This window comes from Lithobates pipiens, unplaced genomic scaffold (assembly GCF_037356315.1).
Source record: "Lithobates pipiens isolate NorthernLeopardFrog02 unplaced genomic scaffold, aLitPip1_a1.2 Scaffold_16, whole genome shotgun sequence".
NCBI classification, from domain to species: Eukaryota; Metazoa; Chordata; class Amphibia; order Anura; family Ranidae; genus Lithobates; species Lithobates pipiens.
This window is the reverse complement of record NW_027507748.1, coordinates 371,613,390-371,635,561: the sequence shown is the minus strand read 5'-3', so window position 1 is coordinate 371,635,561 and position 22,172 is coordinate 371,613,390.

Here is a 22,172-nt window from a genome sequence, read left to right as displayed (position 1 = left end):
AGTGAATTGGTTGGCTTGTTTAACTTTGCAACCCCAGAACTTAACTGACAGTACTAGAATACCTTTTACATTTTGGTCAGGCAAGAAGCATGCTACAGAAAGTATGAGATTTCTCAATAAATGTCAGGCATGGATAAGAGCGATGATGAATCTGGAGATCATGTTCTGGTTGGGTTGAGAAGACCACATTAGGTAAAAAAGGAAGATAATATAATGGAGGAGTTGAGTAAAGAAGGGTTGCACTCTTTCCTGAATTTACTCTTAGATCCAATTTCTGATACCCTCTGATTTCCCTTTGGCCTACTGTAGTCTTGATGGTGCACACTCCTATTGTAATCAAACTTGCTATGGCTACCAACAACAATGGTTGCAACTACATCTACATCAACCCCATAAATAGGCAATACAATGAAAATACAGTATTTCTATAGAACAAGGATGCCATTTGCATCTATTATAAATGTCACCACTGTGAAATTGAAAGAATTACATACAATTTACTATTATACAGTTTTAAAAACGCAAAATGAAAGTCACTTATGAATTCAAAGGCATACAATATATAAACATCATTTTGGGGACTGGAGATAGAAGCTGTATGATTAACTTTGTTTCAAGGTCCAGCAATGAACCAACCTGTCCTTTCAAGCTATTTGGCTTTCACTTTGGCTCCGTTAATTTCACTGAAAACACATTTTGGGCAGTTTGGGCAGGATTTCTCTAGTAAAAGTTACATATTAGATGTAACACACTTGAACAAATTGCCTGGAAACAGAAGGAACATTGATTTTTAATATTTGCTAAACTATACAGCATATTGTTCCAGTTGTGGCCCTGAATGAAGTATCAGTCTGCCAGATTCAAGTACCATTTCTCAATAAAAGTAATTTTACTTTTTTTCCTTAAATATCTCAAGCTGAGCATTGTTGACTCACCTACAATAAATTCATCAAGTGAGCATGGAAAATGTAATATGGGTATTGAGCTAAACCTGTGTAACTATTAGTAGCCAAATATTTTGTCACATGGTTGCGTGGTAAAATAAATATGTCTGGCAACATAGTGTACTTGTTGCTTTGCAAACATGCTGGATGAATGTTGGTCTGAGACACTGTTTGCAACATCTGCCCTGTCAAATCCTATTAAAAGAACTGGCAGTTCACTCTTCACCCTAACAATGCCAATGTTCCAAATTTTATTACTCCATTATGTAGGTTTTGTTTCTGCTAGACATTATTTGGAATCATCTTTGGTCCAGATGCATTTAAGTGAATTAGCAGACATTTTAGAAGGATTTTTCTACCGAAACATTTTATGGCTCTTTGTTACTGGATGGATGCAATGAAATAGAAGGCAGAGCACATATTAATTAATGTAGAAAAAAATTGAAAGCTAACATGACCTACACCTAGCACATTTTAAATAAAAATCTACTGTGAAAGTAAGAGGACTAGATTCTAGGACTTTATGTCAAAATTAACTAGCAAACTTAGACAAGAAGAGTATGAAGGTAGTACCACCGGCACTTAGAGTCATCAAACATGTTACAATCTAAACATACAAAAATCCAAAATTTGAAAAATTTTCAAAACTGGAATATAAGGACCTACCTAAATTATCAATTCAATCTACATGTAATCAAGCAGGCTGTATACTATATACTGTAGTTGTTGGAAGATATAAAAGAGATTCTAAACTTTTTTTTCCATTGTAGGCCAGCACTTCATATTCTTGTGCTTGTCTGGGACCAAAAGAGGTGCTAAAAAATACATCTATCAACTGATAAGAAAACCAAGGCCAGTGTAGTATAGTATAGTTCCCCTACCCTGCCTATGTTCTTGAGTATGAGGATGCTTTCTGCACCTACACCTATTACTACAGAAGTTTGAGCTTCTACAGCAGCAACCCATATATGATATATGTATATATTTGTCCAAACTGGTGATTTAGTTGTTGCTATCAGTTTGCTTATTAGAATTTGTCTATAAAATGTTTTCATACCTGAACCAGTGTGGTTGGGGGCAAGACCTCCTCCCGCCAATTCGTCCTCATGCTGTATATTATCTTTAAATGTAATCCTTACAGTTGTATGATTGTATGAGTAGGAAGGGGAGAGGTTATGTGATCATGTAGAGGTCTACCAATCCTCTCCTACCATTCTGTATGTGTGATAACAAACTTTTACTACTATTGCACTTGGGATGCAAGTGCTGTTGTCATTGTGTCTGCTAGGATTTTTACGCTTGGGAACTCGGAAGTGGTGGTCTTCCAAATTTTAGCTGCTTGCATTTTCACTTGTGTGTTGGGGTTTCAGGGCATGGATGTTGAGAAGGAAAATAGAGGCTCAACTCCATGGACCCTAAAGAATGGTGTACATACTTTACATGGACCATATGAAAGGTCTCTCACCATGCTCACCATGCTGTATACTATATATAAACCATGGTGAGAGACCACAAAATCCCAATAAAATACATACATTTTTGTTTGTAACATGACAAAATTTCAAGGGGTATGGGATACCAGGATATTTAAAAGGAGGATCACCAACCCCCCAAAACCTTTTAAAAGCCCACTGCATCCTTAAAAACTACCAAGATCATCTTCATTGTACCTTCTTTGGCTTCACTGAATTTTGCCAAAGTTTTTTTGCTCCAGATGGTGGGCAGGCCTAGCAGGACTGTGATTGGTTTTAGTGACCAAGACGGTCGTCCTCCTGCTGGAAACAGGGACCGCCCCACCTAGCAGAACTGCACCCAATCTCTTCCCCATCAAAAAAGCTGCCAATCGCAACTACAGCAAAGTTAGAGAACCAAACAACGTTTCCCATCATTTACAATGTGTGGGGGCACAGTGCCTCCCCCTCAGTGCAGGTGTGGTGTGGGGAATTCTGAAATTGGAATGCATTAGTGTCTCACTGACACTTCCTAGCACTGCTCTGCTAATAGGGAGGCTTTGTGTGCAGTTTGGTGCACCAGTGCCGGGGGTTACCTACCCGTTCTATACAGAAAACAAATGCTCTTGGTTCAAGTTCTACTTTGACATTTGAGAAGTAAAAGGCACTTAAAAATGTATGTTACATCAAAACGTAATATTTCATATTGGTGTCTGGGTTTTAGGACTGTGTTCATTACGGTAAGCCTTTTGAGTTATTTTTACATTGAGGGGGAAATATCGGGTGATCCTGGCATTCCTCCTTTTTATCCCAATACAACCTGACCATGCCAAGCATGAAGGCAGATCTGTACTGGTGTGGTCAATTTTGGCAGACCTAAAACTCAGTTTGGCAAATCCCTACTGATGTACTGGTACATTTCTATATCTAAAAAAGCTAGGACAGAATTGTGGTCTTTTAAAGGAAACCTGTTCTGAGAGATATGTGGAGGATTATTATACAGTATGTTATGAAATTGCTAGTTGTGTTGGTTGTAATCAGAATGGTTGTCATACTGATCCAATATCTTCAAAACCTTGGCTAAGCTGGAACACGAATGCAAAATCAAATTTCTGACTTAATTTGCTACATGTTTGTTTGAGGTACATTTCTCTTTTGAAGTCAACAGTGACAACTAGGCAACTAACATTTTTAGTAGAAGGTCAGCAGTAAGCTCCTGTTTGTTAGTAAATGTTTATCTCACACTGAAGTGTAGTTGCATGCTGTATGAAAATAGAAGGTTATAATAAGGGGAAATGTTTGTATCCAAACCGAACTGTACTAAAACATGCAGTACAGGAGGTTCTTGAAAAAGGGGGTTCTTATACCCTCGAAATGTCGGATGTTTACACTTTACCATGGTCTGCCTCATCTAGCATTCTCATCATTCTATTCTGGGTACTGAACACCTGTGGCGGAGTTTTACTAAAACAGGTGCACACCAAATCTGGTACAGTTCTACATAATAACCATAATAATCAGCTACTAACTTTACTTTGTTCAATTAATCTTTGACAACAAAACTTTGAAGCTGATTGGTTACTATGCACAGTTGCACCAGATTCTGTGTGCATCCATTTTAGTAACCCCCCTCCCCCCATGCATTTCTGAACACCAGCTGCTATGTATGACTTACTGATACACACTGTACATATGTACAGTATACTGTAGATATGTGTGTGTATTTTTGTTTGGAATGAAAATGTTTGAAATACCTATGCTTGATGTGATATGATAAACTTTGTACATATTGTATAATTGTGTGTGCTGTATATGTCTAATTCAACATTATTGCTAAAGCATTTTTGTTATATGGTGCTTACTCTATATATTTAAAATGATTGTTACTAGCAGACTGATAGACTGTGGAGGGGTTTAAGCACCCTAAAAATTTTCTAATGTCGGTTTCTAAATGGCATATATAATGCAGACCTTTGTTACAAATAACAAGCATTATATAGTGCTATCTGTAGAGATATGTATGGGTATCTCACAAAAGTGAGTACACCCCTCACATTTTTGTAAATATTTTTTTATATCTTTTCATGTGACAACACTGAAGGAATTACACTTTTCTACAATGTAAAGTAGTGAGTGTACAGCTTGTATAACAGTGTAAATTTGCTGTCCCCTCAAAATAACTCAACACACAGCCATTAAGGTCTAAACTGCTGGCAATAAAAATGAGAACACCCCTAATTGAAAATATCCAAATTGGGCCCAATTAGCCACCCCCCACCGTTGTCATATGACTCGTTAGTGTTACAAGGTCTCAGGTCTGAATGGGGAGCAGGTGTTTTAAATTTGGTTTTATCACTCTCACTCTCTCATACTGGTCACTGGAAATTCAACTTGGCACCTCATGGCAAAGAACTCTCTGAGGATCTGAACAAAAATAATTGTTGCTCTACATAAAGATGGCCTAGCCTATAAGAAGATTGCCAAGACCATACAGCAGTTAAACAGGTTCTACCTAGAACAGGCCTTGCCATGGTCAACCATACAAGTTGGGTGCACGTGCTCAGCGTCATATCCAGAGGTTGTCTTTGGGAAATAGACGCATGAGTGCTGCCAGCATTGCTGCAGAGGTTGAAGGGGCGGGGGGGGTGTCAGCCTGTCAATGCTCAGACCATACGCCACACGCTGCATCAAATTGGTCTGTATGGCTGTCGTCCCAGAATGAAGCCTCTTCTAAAGATGATGCACAAGAAAGCCCACAAACAGTTTGCTGAAGACAAACAGACTAAGGACATGGATTACTGGAACTATGTCCTGTGGTCTGATGAGACCTAGATAAATGTATTTGGTTCAGATCGTGTCAAGCGTGTGTGGCGGCAACCAGGTGAGGAGTACACAGACAAGTGTTTCTTGCCTACAGTCAAGAATGGTGGTGGGAGTGTCCTGGTCTGGGGCTGCATAAGTGCTGCCGGCACTGGGGTGCTACATTGAGGGAACCATGAATGCCAACATGTACTGTGACATACTGAATCAGAGCATGATCCCCTCCCTTGACCGGACCACAGGGCAGTATTCCAACATGATAAAGACCCCAAACACACCTCCAAGACGACCACTGCCTTGCTAAAGAAGCTGAGGGTAAAGGTGATGGACTGGCCAAGCATGTCTCCAGACATAAACCCTATTGAGCATCTGTGGGGCATCCTCAAATGGAAGGTGGAGGAGCGCATGGTTGCTAACATCCACCAGATCCGTGATGTCGTCTTAGAGGAGTGTAGGAGGATTCCAGTGGCTACATATCAAATTGTGGTGAACTCCATGCCCAAGAGGGTTAAGGCAGTGCTGGAAAATAATGGTGGCCACACAAAATATTGACACTTTGGGCCCAATTTGGACATTTTCCCTTATGTTCTCACTTTTGTTGCCAGCGGTTTAGACATTAATGGCTGTGTTTTGTGAGGGGACAGCACATTACACTGTCATACAAGCTGTACACTCACTACTTTACATTGTAGCAAAGTGTAATTTCTTCAGTGTTGTCACATGAAAATATAAACAAAAATGTGAGGGGTGTACTCACTTTTGTGAGATACTGTATATAGAGAGAGATTGGCTATACAAAATGCACAATTAAAACTTCATTAAAGCCTAAAGAAAACTATGAAACAAACAGGGCAGAAATGTCTGATAATTTATCTGACATACAAAATAAGTCTGTGCAATGCTTAACTGTAACTAACCATGGCATTTGCAAAAATAGAAAGACGATATGAAAGATAGCTCATGAAAGATATAAGAGACTGTCAGAAAAATAGTCTTATCTAATAACTGGTATCAATACATAGGAGTCTCTGCAAGAGTAAAATAACTTGACTGCTCTTAACACTACATTCAAGGGTAGATCATAAGACACAATTATGTGAAACCACATCTTTTGCTCAGCAGCTAGCATCTCATCCAGCTAAAAGAAAGCTGTTCACATCGCTAGGTGAGGACATACAGAAGACTTGCAAGCTTTCCCAAGATTGAAAGTTTCAAGAACTGAGTGATCTTAATCTTGAATGACAACTTGTTAAGGCAGATCTGTACTTACCAGGCCTCAGCTATTTAGACACTGCTTGTGGTGTGAATGCAATTGTTTCAGTTTCCAAATATTGTACAAGAAAAGTAGTCAACAGTGGGTTCAAAGTACAAGAAGGAAAACCAAATTTCCTTTCCACCATTCTTCTATTTCTGTGATTTTACCATGAACGTTGCAGAAACTAAAAATGACCAAAATTGTATGTACCTTAAACCAAGCACCCAGGGTTTAGCTATTTAGACACTGCTCGTGGTGTGAATGCAATTGTTTCAAAGTTTCCAAATATCGTACAAGAGAAGTAGTCAACAGTGGGTTCAAAGTACAAGAAGGAAAACCTTGAGCCAAGCACCCAGGGTTTAGCCATTCTGAAGGACAATTATTCAAAGACTCCAGGGTTCCCATGTCTATGAAAAAGGCGGTTATGTTACCAAGGCCTCACACAAACCCAGAAAGGATAAACATGATGTTCAATTCATAAGAAACTGTATCCTCTCAGGAAATAGCACTTGTTCTGCCTGCAAGGACCCTGCAAGAATATAAAGAACTCTTAAAACAATTTTGAATTTGCTTTAAGTGTTCTACAGAACATCTTGCAAAGGACTGTGAGGCCACAATGAAATAGAGTGCTGCAGCTATACTCAGCTCAAACGCTTCTTCCACTTCAGTACAACTCTTCCCTTGCAGATCCTCCTCCTTCCATGTCAGATCATGGCAGGTAGAACCATGAACAATCACCTGCAACAGTCATATCAAAGTGCAGTAAACTATACTGTAAAGGAAAATGGGGAAAAACGTATGTGAAAATACATCTTTTCAAGGTGTTCTTTGAAAGGCAGCCTAAGAAAGCAGTTCATCCATTATTACCTGAAAGTAAAATAAATACATTTTCTAACTGCAGTTATGCAACTTTGGCATGTGTGAGTAAAACTGTAAATATCATTACAATTACTTAGAATATCTAGGTGAATTATAGCTTGTTTTTTATTCATATGTTGGTATGATCCTGCAAGGAGATGCACACAGACAACTGTCATATATAAGAACTCTGGAAACATGAATTTTTGTTATGTGCACAGTGTAACACCATAGTGGGGATCTGAAGTGATTGTGAGCTCAACATCCTGGACTCCTTGATGTCCTCTCCCCCTACGTGCTTTGGCACAGTTTTGGCCATGGCTGCTGATAAGGGGGTACCACCCATCCTCCTGTAGGGGGCCCTTGCACACAGGGGGGCCCAGAAAGCAGGGGAAAGCAGGGCAGGACAGGGACAGGGATTGATGCGGGGGGGAAATTACAGGAAGGATGCACTGTTTGGGTTTGCTCCTGCAGCTGCTGCAGGGAGACACACACAGGGCATCATTCCTGTAATCCCCCCCTCCGCTGCACCCCTCCCCCTGTTCTGTCTACATATGGTCCCTCCTACTGTGTACCCCCCTCCCCAAAACGCTGTCCCAGGTTCCTTCTCCCTCCAGCTGCTGCAGGTACACAAGGGAATGTTCAGGATGGAGAGTGAAGGGAGGGGCCTGTAAATATGTAATTTACTGGCCCCTTCCTTCAGTGAATGAAGACCGTGAGTAAACGGTACAGATCACTTCTGTTTCCATTCATACCTGAAGCATAATACTTTACTATGCTCCAGTTTATGAATGAACAGGAACCTCTGTCTCCTGTTCATTCATCTGCAGTGCTGCTGAGGCTGCAGAAAAAGGAATTGAAGAATCTGTGTCCTAAATTCCTTTCTCTGTTTCAAAAGTGAGATGTCAGGGGTCTGTTTAGACCCCTGATATTTCACCCAAGCCTCCACAACAGCATTGTAAAAAAAAAAAAAGAAATAGTAAGAAAGAAGTAAAAATAATAACAAATTGAATTTTTTTTTTAAATTGTAAAACATCATTTAAAAAAATAAGGGCTCATATGCATGAGTTTTCTGGCCCATACACAATGAATGAGTGATTTGTTTGTGCAGTTTGGGTGAGTGACCCCAAATACACATGGTCAGTGCTTGGAGGCTTGCATCCACATGCCTGTAAAATAAGGACTTGCAGCTGTGTTCATACAGTTGCTGTGTGCCCATAACATGCCATAGGCTGCCTGCACACAGCAATAGCCACATAAAAAATAAAAAGAAAACACAAATTTACACTGTATAGGCCACAGCACCTATGTGATTGAGCCTCAATACCTATATGCTGACTGTTTTACATTGTATTATATATATGAAAACTTTTACAAGTTGCTTGAGCTACACGTTCTAATGTTCGGGTGGAACTAGTACTCATTTCATGTACAGTGTTTTTACATTGACATTTTTGTATATTTCTGTACACACAAATACTGTAAATGAATAGTTTTTAACCAATGTAAGGTTGTTGTTTTCTTCTTGAGAGTTTGTGCACCTAAAAGTCAGAGCTTTTTTTCTTTTTCTGCTTTTTGTATGAACAGCTGATCAAGAATCTACCAATGCTAAATTCCTATAAAACCATACTGATGTTCATCAGTTCATGGACAAGTGATGAGTGATTCTAAACCTCTATCTACTTCAGGAGATGCAACAGAGTTAGTCGCAGAGGACCAGCTGAAACCTCAAGCTACTCTTGACATTAATGAAACTACACCTATCAGCTATAAAACTGTAACATCTTTTTACATGGATAATTCCAGTGAGCGTTCCAAATACTTTGGTACTATATTCTTGCAATGGAGTCTTGAGCTGAACTGCAACTTAGCTGTGGATTCATTAGTTAGGTTGATTTAGCTATACATCTCACAAGTGTACTACTTTACAGGCAGGTTTAAGGCATCCCCCAAGCATATTGTTCAAAGTAATGGTATATGTTTAATCTTGCCCTTTAAGGACTTTAAGCATAATTAAAGAGCTGCTCCCTGATGAATGATATATATATTTTGCATTGTTACATATCCCAGCACCCAGAATCCCATGCCCCTCGTTTGATTTTGGGAGAAAGTTGGCAGGAACATGTAATTTATCAGCAATTTTTGCTTCAAATGTTGGTTTTACTGTATTACATCTAATGCCACGTACACACCATCAGACTATCTGGTGGACTTAGTCCGGTGGACAATCCGGCGGACTTTGCAGAAGAGGTCCGCCAGACTTTTCCAAACATGCGGACTTGCCCACACACGGCCACACGCCCAGAAGAGAAGAAGGGAGGAAGAGGAAGAAGGCGGCGACAGCGACAAGACCGGGCCAACGCTAGTAAAAGAGCTGTAAGAAGATAGCGGAGGCCAAGGTGCTATGGGGGTGGGGGGGCCGCAGGCCCCGCTTACCCAAAGCACCCACCTGCCCATGTTGAGGGCACGCTGCCTAGTACGGTTCAGGAGGGGGGTGCTCGCTCGTCCCCACCCTCTTTCCTGACCAGCCGAGCTGCGTGCTCGGATAAGGGTCTGGTATGGACTTCAGGGGGACCCCCACGCCATTTTTTCGGCGTAGGAGTTCCCCTTTAAATCCATACCAGGCGAAGGGGCTAGCAAGGTGTCAATCTCGCCGATGGAGGCGGCGACATTGACTTCCTTCTCTAGTCCTGTCTACCTGTATTCATGTTCAAAATGAACGGACTTTACTCTATGTGTGGGCAAGTCCGTTCATTAGAAAAGTTCGGCGGACAAGACTTCTTTCTAAGTCCGCCAGACTTTTGGGAAGAAATCTGCCAGATAGTCCGATCGTGTGTTCGCGGCATAACATGTGTGCCAGTTCAGAGGCAGGTCTAATGCCGCGTACACATGACTGGACTTTCCGGCAAACTAGGTCCGACGGGATTAGTCGTCAGACAATCCGATCGTGTGTGGGCTAATCCGTTAATTTTTCGGGAATAAAATCTGGTGGACTGTTGGATTGAATTCATATAATACTTCTGGTATTTGTTCATGGTTGAGGTAGCCACTTAGCCTCAAATGGATGAAGCACATGAAAGCTTTGTAATCAGAAGAACAATAGCTGGACTCGGACCCCCCCTGCTGTGATGTGTGTGTGGTTGCAGGCTTCAAAGGGAGTAAAAGCAAGCTGGGTGGCTCATCGTTGGGGACACTGATCAATAGTGGACAATACAGCATGCTTCCTGAAGAATGGACATACATGTGAAGGAATGCCTCTTGGCCAAATCTATTGGATTGAAGGCAAATGGGGGTGGCTACGAGTGGGTGTGTATGTTTGAATGAAAAGGCTCACACACAGACAATGCTTTCTGTTTGCTGTGAGACCCTGCCATGTGGTGACTCGGCCTACTTTGGGAGATGGCTCTGGCCTAAACCTCATGGTGAAGGCCCTGTCCTGGTCTGAGCCTAGCCGATGCAGCAAAGCCTCGGGGAGGACCGTGTGATAAGTATCTTGCATATTATTGTATTGTATGTTCTGAATGTAAGCTGCGTGATATTGTAATGTCCTTTTACTACTTTATGTTAGCTTTCCTAATTTCTTGGGAAATAAATAAGATAGTGTTTTACTAGCAGCAATGTGTGTGTTTTCATAAGTAACTTTATATCAGTGTGCTTAGTAGGGTTTTATAAATTAGATAATTATGGGAAGAGACAAGGTAGTAATAGTTTTTAGAGCACAGAATGTCTTTCATGGACCTAGAAATAGAACATGTTTCAAATCTATCCAACGGACTCAATTCCAACGGACTCAAATCGGGGAAATGGTTCGTCTGTTTGCTGGTCCGACGGACCAAATACGATACAAGGACAGCTATTGGCTACTGGCTATTGAAAGTCCCGCTTAGGTCACCATGTTCAAAATGAACGGACTTTCGAATGCACTTAGTTCGTTCGTTCGGAAAGTCCGTTGGAACTCCGCCTAAAGTCAGTCGGGAAGACCGATGGGCCTAGTTTGCTGGAAAGTCCGGTCATGTGTACGCGGCATAAGGCTTTTCCAATTATGTTAATTAAAGGTTTTGTGCATTTTTAATATTTTACTTTAAGCCTTATTAAAAGGGCTGCTCCCCAATAGAATGGTAATTTAGTATGTGGCGCTACTCATGAAGAAGCTGCTGGACTGTTTGGGTCCTCCTACCCTGTTCCAACTGGACCCAAGTAACATACCCGGATTTTTTACATGAGCTTTATTAACAGGAAAAGCTCTGTTGAAATAAAGGGCAGGCCAAACAAAAAGCAATGCAACATATACAAATATAATAGCACAGTTGACATAAAAATGGTCTATCTATGAACAAGAGGCTCTACCTACATTGCTGGCCTGAGGAAATAACTATAGAGTCTCTGCCAGCATTGGAGCCCTAATTTTCTTTTTGGAGTGCTTCCTCCTACTTGGGAGTACTTGTAATCCACTAATAATTTAATAAGCATGGTAGCCAACAGGCATCTTACCAATTTTAAAGGCCTTGTAATGTCCTTTGGAATACAGTAGTAGCCTTTCTGCAATACAGCAAAGGCAGCATTACCTAGCCGAGTGGGTACAGCCCCTTGATTTTGGCAGCAGTCAATCAAAGCCCTCCTTGCTCGCGTCAATCTACCAGCAAGGAGAGGGGAGCAGTTTGTTCATTTGTAAATATCCACTCTTGCAGTGACTTTCTCCCCATGACCTTTGTTTGACAATACCTTGGGCATTAACCTGGAAAATGGAAGGAATTCATTTTCAAGATTTGCCTTCTAAAATGTGCAGTTTTCAGATCTTTGGACATGAACCTGCTCTCAAATTAAACCCAATCAGATTCAACCATCTCTAAGCCCTTGTACACACGGTTGGACATTCTGACAACCAAATCCATTGGATTTTGTTCAACGGATTTTGTCCAACGGATTTTGTCCGAAACTGTTGCATACACACGATCGAACAAAGTTGTCGGAAAATCCGATTGTACATAACGTGATGACGTTATTTCGTTACGACGGGACTACGTTCAGGCTAGTAGCCAATAGCTTTGGTCTAGGAATTTGATCTGAGCATGCATGGCACTTTGTCCGTCGGAGTAGGCTACACATGATCGGAGTATGTCCGATCGGAGCATTTTGTGGAAAAATTTTCCGGACAAGTTGGAAAACTTGGCCCGTCGGGTACTCCGATGGAAACAGTCCGATGGAGACCACACACAGTCGGATTATCTGACAAAATGGTCCGATAGGACACATTCCGTCTGAATCTCCAACCGTGTGTACAAGGGCTAATAGTTACCTGTGAAAGAACAGGATATGCTTGCACAGTAGTCAAATGTATGAGGAGATAACATTAAGGAGAGAAGTTAGAGAGCAGGGAGCAACATGGGGGTTGCATGGAAATATTAAGGGGAATATAATAAAAATGAATAAAGAATATAACCTTAACCATTCCAATAATGGCTGTTGTAGTTAAATAATATGTAACCCCTTCATATTCCTGACATGTGCCTGCTGTACTATGTACGTGTAGAAAAAATATTACCTCCCTTGTGTATAATACTTGTTGATCCTGACAGTCCTCTGCTTTCCTATTAAAAACTGACCACACTAGCATAATAGCACAATGGTCAGTTTTCTGTCTGTGTGCTCCTCTAGTGCTGACATGCCCCCCTCCCCCTGCACGGCCATTCACTAGGAAGACAAGTGTGCTGATGTTTCTTCACCCCTAGCTCTCTGAGCTCCTTATGCAGCTAAGAACAGAGGTTATGAGATAATTTATAAATCTGTCAGAGGTGTGTAGAGGAGAGCCAATCGTCTTCTCCTCTCACAGGGGGGTCTGTGCTGATTGATTATCAGCGCAGCCCTCCCTGAAGATGCCCACAATGGACCACCAGGGACGCCACTAGGACCACCAGGGACGCCACTTGGACCACCAGGGATGTCACCACTAGGTATGCCACCCTAGACCACCAGGGATACAATCAGTGCCCACAATGGATGCCAATCAATGCCATAATGGCCATCACTGTTTGGCACTTATTGGCATCCATCCGTACCATCAATAACTGTACATCAGTGCCACCTATCAGTGCCCATCCATGCCCATCTGTGCCACCTATCAGTGCCCATCTGTGCCACCTATCAGTGCCCATCTGTGCCCCCTATCAGTCCCCATTCGTACCACTTATCAGTGTCCATCCGTGCCGCCTATCAGTGCCCATCCATGCCACTTTTCAGTGCCCATCTGTGCCACCTATGTGTACCCAACAGTGCTGCACATCAGTGCCCATCAGTGTCGCCTATCAGTGCCGCATATTAGTGCCCATCATCAGTGCCCAACAGTGCCACCTCATCAATGTCACCTCATTGGTGCCACCTCGGTGCCCATCATTGCCACCTTATCAGTGCCCATCAGTGCAGCCCCATCAGTGCCCATCAGTGAAGGACAAAACGTACTTATTTACAAAGTTTTGTAACAGAGACAAAAAAAACATTTTTTTTTCAAAATGTGTGGTCTTTTTTTTATTTGTTTAGCAGAAGATAAAAATCCCAGAGGATATCAAATACCACTAAAAGAAAGCTCTATTTGTGGGAACAAAATGATAAAAATGTAGTTTGGGTACAGTGTAGTATGACCGCGCAATTGTCATTCAAAGAGCAACAGCGCTGAAAGCTGAATATTGGTCTGGGCATAAAGGTGTATTGTATTGAAGTGGTTAATATTTGGAAAAAAAGGAATGTCCACACATGAAATGCATTTTCCACACTTTATTGTAACTTTAGAATGCCATACACAGGAGCAGACATTCTGTAGCTGTCATTTAGCTGTGGAATGCCACCAAATAATCTGTAAACCATCTTCCATTTGCACCTCCTCTCTCCTTGGGAGCACCACAGAGTTGGGACTACCTTCCCCATATATACTAAGTCCATAATATTAAGCTTCCATCACCAAGTATAAGCAAGGTGTCCTCATTAGTTTACCAGTTTCTCCCAATGTTAGGGGTAAAGTGTATGTACTGAGTATAGTTGCGATTTCCAGAATACTGTGTCCCTCCTCTAGGAGAAGGAACATACATTTTTGAGGAATTTCTCTGATTGATTAGTTTGAGGAATTTTCTTGATTTTGGTTGTTCAGATTTATATATATATATATATATATGTGTATATATATATATATATATATATATATATATATATATATATATATATATATATATATATATATATATATATACATATATGTATATATATATATATATATATATATATATATATATATATATATATATATATATATATATGTATATATATATATATATATATATATATATATATATATATATATATATATATGTATATATATATATATATGTATATATATATATATATACAGTTTTATTTATTTATTATTTTCCATTTTTACGTTCTTGTGGTGTTTGAAACATACGTACATCTCAGGGATTAAGCACTATAAAAACTAATTAAGAACACTATACACAATATTTCGTATGGTTAAAGTACAGTTAGGGCCATAAATATTTGGACAGTGACACAATTTTCGCAAGTTGGGCTCTGCATGCCACCGCATTGGATTTGAAATGAAACCTCTACAACAGAATTCAAGTGCAGATTGTAACGTTTAATTTGAAGGGTTGAACAAAAATACCTGATAGAAAATGTAGGAATTGTACACATTTCTTTACAAACACTCCACATTTTAGGAGCTCAAAAGTAATTGGACAAATAAACATAACCCAAACAAAATATTTATTTATTCAATATTTTGTTGCAAATCCTTTGGAGGCAATCACTGCCTTAAGTCTGGAACCCATGGACATCACCAAACGCTGGGTTTCCTCCTTCTTAATGCTTTGCCAGGCCTTTCCAGCCGCAGCCTTCAGGTCTTGCTTGTTTGTGGGTCTTTCCGTCTTAAGTCTGGATTTGAGCAAGTGAAATGCATGCTCAATTGGGTTAAGATCTGGTGATTGACTTGGCCATTGCAGAATGTTCCACTTTTTTGCACTCATGAACTCCTGGGTAGCTTTGGCTGTATGCTTGGGGTCATTGTCCATCTGTACTATGAAGCACCGTCCGATCAACTTTGCACCATTTGCCTGAATCTGGGCTGAAAGTATATCCCGGTACACTTCAGAATTCATCCGGCTACTCTTGTCTGCTGTTATGTCATCAATAAACACAAGTGACCCAGTGCCATTGAAAGCCATGCATGCCCATGCCATCACGTTGCCTCCACCATGTTTTACAGAGGATGTGGTGTGCCTTGGATCATGTGCCGTTCCCTTTCTTCTCCAAACTTTTTTCTTCCCATCATTCTGGTACAGGTTGATCTTTGTCTCATCTGTCCATAGAATACTTTTCCAGAACTGAGCTGGCTTCTTGAGGTGTTTTTGGGCAAATTTAACTCTGGCCTGTCTATTTTTGGAATTGATGAATGGTTTGCATCTACATGTGAACCCTTTGTATTTACTTTCATGGAGTCTTCTCTTTACTGTTGACTTAGAGACAGATACACCTACTTCCCTGAGAGTGTTCTGGACTTCAGTTGATGTTGTGAATGGGTACTTCTTCACCAAAGGAAGTATGCGGCGATCATCCACCACTGTTGTCTTCCGTGGACGCCCAGCCCTTTTTGAGTTCCCAAGCTCACCAGTCAATTCCTTTTTTCTCAGAATGTACCCGACTGTTGATATTGCTACTCCAAGCATGTCTGCTATCTCTCTGATGGATTTTTTCTTTTTTTTCAGCCTCAGGATGTTCTGCTTCACCTCAATTGAGAGTTCCTTTGACCGCATGTTGTCTGGTCACAGCAACAGCTTCTAAATGCAAAACCACACACCTGGAATCAACCCCAGACCTTTTAACTACTTCATTGATTACAGGTTAACGAGGGAGACGCCTTCAGAGTTAATTGCAGCCCTTAGGCCGGGTTCACACCGCTGCGATGCGGGAACGCCGCGAATCCGCTGCGTTTTCCCGCATCGCACGACTCCCGCCGGCAGTTCACACTGCCCTATGCGAACGGCTGGGAGTGTCAATGATATGTTAATGACACCCCCAGATCCGATCGCATATCGCAGTGCGATCTGCCGACTCGCACAAGAATCGGATCGCATGGTGTGAACGCCCATGCGATCCGATTCTGTTGCGGACGAAAAAAAGGGTCCCGTGCGAGTTTGCTGCGGGACCGCTGCGAGTTCAGTCATACTATCTGTATGGCTGAACTCGCAGCGCTACGGAGATCGGATGTGATTTGCGGTGCGAATCACATCCGGATCTCCCCCAGCAGCAGTGTGAACCCAGCCTTAGAGTCCATTGTCCAATTACTTTTGGTCCCTTGAAAAAGAGGAGGCTATGCATTACAGAGCTATGATTCCTAAACCCTTTCTCCGATTTGGATGTGTAAACTCTCATATTGCAGCTGGGAGTGTGCACTTTCAGCCCATATTATATATATAATTGTATTTCTGAACATGTTTTTGTAAACAGCTAAAATAACAAAACTTGTGTCACTGTCCAAATATTTATGGCCCTAACTGTATATCAGGTTGGGAACACTGTTCTATTTACATGAATTTTTAACCTTCTTGGCAGTATGATTATGTCAGATTTCTGATACTCAAACAAGTCTAGTAGACAGCCCAGGTATGATAAAGTTTGAAACATGAAATCATAAATTATATTATAATAAATAACTATAAATAAATATAACAAGCAATAACATAATAATAATAAAAATCATTCAATAATATAATCAAATCAAAAACACAGAAATTTGCTCAGTTGCAGAATTGTTCCTGTCATTACTTTCAGTGTTTGATGATGAATTTCCCCACAAATCACTATTGCTCAATTATTCAAATGATTCTAATTTATTATCGCTGTTTTCTAGCTGGTCCAAAACTGCTTTTGATGTAAAGGGACACTTTTTGGTTGCTATGGACAATCTCTAGTTTCCAGGCAGAAAGAACAGTACCGTATATACTCGAGTATAGGCCGACCCGAATATAAGCCGAGGTCCCCAATTTACCCCCAAAAAACTGGAAAAAATTATTGACTCGTGTATAAGCCGAGGGTGAGACATGCCTGTCCATCCCTGTGTGTCCGTCCATCCCTGTGGGTCCATCCATCCCTGTGTGTGTCCATGCATCCGTGTGTGTGTGTGTGTGTCCATGCATCCGTGTGTGTGTGTGTCCATGCATCCGTGTGTGTGTGTGTGTGTGTGTGTCCATGCATCCGTGTGTGTGTGTGTGTGTGTGTGTGTGTCCATGCATCCGTGTGTGTGTGTGTGTGTGTCCATGCATCCGTGTGTGTGTGTGTGTCCATCCATCCCTGTGTGTGTGTGTGTGTGTGTGTGTGCATGCATCCGTGTGTGTGTGCTTTTTCCCACCTTAGTTTGATTGGTTCATTAATATATCAAAATTGCCCTAAGGAATTAGAAACAACTGTCAAATAGGCTACTAAGGAATAAACCAGTAACACCAGTAATAGAAAGGTTTTACATTGCTGTTGTTACAAAAGCACTATAATAAGCATATGTGTATGTATATTATTTGCTAAACATTGTTTGATCATCATAAACACCAGTCAGAGGAAGTAGCCATTGAAGTAATGGGTTCCATATGGTACAAACTGAAAGAAAAATGGAATAGGGCACATGCATTGATTTCTTCATTTCCAGGAGAGGCACAGTAAAGACACAGTAGAGCCTACCTGTGTCCGTCCAGCCTGTGTCCGTCCCGGCCTGCGTCCCGTCCCGGCCTGCGTCCCGTCCCGGCCTGCGTCCCGGCCCGGCCTGCGTCCCGGCCCGTCCCGGCCCGTCCCGAGCCGAGCCTCCGTCCTTCAGCTCTTCGTCGGTGGCCATTCTAGGATTCAAAAGCCGCGCCTCCGTCGGTGATAGGCGGAACACTCAATTTCCCACTGACTGCTGGGAAATTGAGTGTTCCGCCTATCGGATGTCCGTGATAGGCGGAACACTCAATTTCCCAGCAGTCAGTGGTCCGCCTATCATGGACGTCCGCTCATCTTCATACTACGGACGAGGATGAGAGGATGTCCGTGATAGGCGGAACACAGACTGCTGGGAAATTCAGTGTTCCGCCTATCACAGGCGAAGGCGGAGAGGGAGGCGCGGCCTTTGAATCCTAGAATGGCCGCTGTCTGTCTGCTCGACACGCTGATCGGGCAGACAGACAGCGATGACTCGAGTATAAGCCGAGGGGGGCACTTTCAGCCTCAAAAAAGAGGCTGAAAATCTCGGCTTATACTCGAGTATATACGGTATCTATAATATAAAACTGCATGCAGGACACTTGATAAACCACTAGGGACAAAACAGATGTGAAATATTGTGATACAGTAATGTAATCTGTAAGAGTAAGTCTAATGTGTTTTTCACTTTTTGAATATGACGCTGTGATAGATCCAGTGGAGGACACAGCTCACACACACAGTGGGAGGACATTGCAGGATCCTGGGGACAAGGTAAGTAACTTTGCCTGGATCTTGTGATGCGATCCCGAATGTGGCTCGGGGTTACTGCTTTTGGTACTGAAAGTTCACCCTGAGCCACACTCAGGAATACCGCCAGGGAGGTTAATAATTACATTACTGGTAAACAATACTCCTTGTTATAAGTATTCAATCTAGCACTTGCATTTTTCCACTGAGAAGTGTGATTCACCCCTGGAGGTTCACTCTTCAGGTGATGAACAGCGCCACATACCACTCTATTAAAGTCTCCATGTACAGCTTAATGTCATGAAAGTTCACTGTTCCTGGAAGACTGAACCAGCTTAAGAAGATTTAGATTTTTTTTCCTTTCCTGATACAGATTGTAATTCCTGTATATCTTTATGTTTCATCAAAACAGGTATATTCCAGTGTTGCCAACCGTCAGTATTTTTACCGGCAGCCAGTAAAAAATGGGCACTTTTCTCCTGCCAGTAAATGCTAGTGACAGGAAAAGGATGCCAGTAAAAAATATGGCTGTGAAACTTGGCTTGTGCAGCTCTGGCCTGGGGCGGGCCCAAGACCATCCGTGTCTGCTACAGTATGTCTGGGCGCCGCCGTCAGGGGCGGCCTGGCAGAGGCGTTGCCTAAGCATGTGTTGTGTAATGTCATTGTGCAAGGGAGCTGAGCGGAGCAGCTGGAGCCTTGCATGCGGGTTTGGAGAAAGGAAAGCTAGGAGAGGGACTGTCAATGCTGTTTGGGCTGGAGTGAACTGAAGGGACCACCTGGCGTCAAGAGAAACTGTCACTGTGACTCATGAGGGGATGTGTTATGTTGGTGATCTGTGCTGCTACACACTGCTGCCAGTGTCACTATGAGAGTCAATTGTATGTGTGTACGTTTAAAGGAAGGGGGGGGTGGAGCGCTGTTTTAAGAGCTGTTAGTGAAGTATCATAGGGCAGTAAAAGAAAAACTGTTTCATGGGGATTAAAAAGCTGTTTAGTCAATCCAGACCTATGTTGGTAAGTTCTGGTGTGTGTTGCAAACAGCATCCAACTCTTGAGAGTAGAAGAGACTCTATATCATGGGAGAGATAGAGAGGTAGAGCAGTGCCACTCTAAGGGTAGTAAGTAGGTTAAAACAAGGCTTTGTTCAGTTTAAACTCACATTTGAGTTGGTAAAAACATGCATAGGATAGTGCTCTTTGCTGTCCTTGGTTGTCCTCCGGTTTCCTGCTGGGATGCGGTGGGGAGTCCGACCCCAGTCACCTCTGGTTGGCATCCGTAGCTTTGAGGCTGTGATATCACACAGTCAACGTGTCAGGGTGCGTGGCTTCAGTGCTCGCGTTCGAAGAATGCTTACTCCTTCATCAGGCGTGGATTCTGGCCATTACTGGCAATACGAGGTTGCTAACCCTTTCCCTTCTCTTGGCAAAATAGCTGCTCTGGTCCCACAAGGAGATCATCAGACGCCTTGCTGCAAAGCAGCCATATACATATACCACGATCTTGCATGCAAAGGTTCCACAATCTCCTAAGCAAAGATAGACTCCATGGAGGATGTTAAAGTACAGAGGAAAATCTGGCAAATCAGCAGTACCTCAAGAGGAGGGGCTGCTGATTTGCCAGATTTTCCTGTGTACTTTAACCACTACAATACAGGGCACTTTCACCCCCTTCCTTCCCAGCCCAATTTTCAGCTTTCATCGCTCTCGCGCTTTCAGTGACAATTGCGCGGTCATGCTACACTGTACCCAAATGAAATTGTTATCATTTTGTTCGCACAAATAGAGCTTTATTTTGGTGTTATTTATTCACGACTCCGTTTTTTTTTTTTTGCGATATAAGCGCAAAAAAAGCGGAAATTTGGAAAAAAAACAATATTTTCTTTTTTCTATTTGAAAAGAAATCCAATAAAATCAAATTTTGTCATAAATTTAAGCCAAAATGTATTCTGCTACATGTTTTTGGTAAAAAAAATTCCGTTAAGTGTATTATAATTGGTTTGTGTGATCACGGACATATGTACGCAAATGATCATGTACATATGTGTGCAGGTGATCACGTACATATGTGTGCAGATAATCATTGGGACATGTGATTTTAGTGGGACATATGTGGGGGACATGTTTTTATTATTAGGGACATGTGTTTTTATTATTTGGGGACATGTATGTTTTGGGGACATGTGTGGTTTGGGGACATATGTGGGGACTGTGTTTGTACTGTGTGGTGTGTTGTGTGTTGACACTAGACTGATGATCAGTGAGTAAAAAGCTGTAAAAAGCAGCTCATACTCACTGATCATCAGCCGGCTGCAGCGTTCTGCTCTCCTCTCCTCAGCGATGACTTCCGTGTGAGGAGAGGAGAGCCGATTGCCTAGCAACCGGCTGTTTGTTTACATCACATGACGGCCGTGATTGGACACGGCCGTCATGTGATCAGGAGGGCCAATCACAGAGCCCTCCTGCCGATCTCAGATGTGCCGTGTCCGGGTGACACGAGCACATCGGGATCGCGCCGCTGCGCGGGCACGCGCGCGCTCGATCCCGCTACTTCTGAATGACGTTCAGGAACGTCCTATCAGGGGTAGACAGCTCCCACCCGGCCGTATATATGCATTGGCCGGGTGGGAAGTGGTTAACATCCTCCATGGAATATATCTTTGCTTAGGAGATTGTGGAACCTTTGCATGCAAGATCGTGGTATACGTATATGGCTGCTATCGAAGTGAAACAGTGATTATTAAATACTACCAAAAGTGATTATTAAATACTACCAAACTACACTCTATCTGTCTAAAAAATATATACAAATTAATTTGGGTTCAATGTTGCATTACTGAGTAATATTCAAACTATAGCATTGAAAAGTAAAAAAGTGGCCCTAGATATGGAGGGGTGGCTCTTGATGCTTCGTGGTAGGCTGAAAGCTTCAAAAGCAGTGGTGCCTTATAAAATGCTAGTGCATATTAAAATGAATACATCATTTATATCCCCTTCATTTCAAATAAAGCCTGAAGGATTTAAAGTGGTTGTAAAGTCAGAAGGTTTTTTTTTATCTTAATGCATTATATGCATTGAGATAAAAAGCCTTCTGTGTGCAGCAGCCCCATAATACTTACCTGAGCCCCTCCTCTATCAAGTGAAGTTGTAGGATTGTCTCGGCTTCCTGGGACTCTTCTCCTCATTTGGCTGAAACAGCAGCGCAGCGACATTGGCCTCCTCTGCTGTCAATCAAAGTCAGACAACCAATGAGGAGAGAAAGGGGGCGGTGTTAGCCCGTAGCTCCATGTCTGAATGAATACACAGAGCTTCAGCTTGGCTCAGGTGCCCCTGCAAGCTGCTTGCTGTGGGGGCACTCGTCAGGAGTG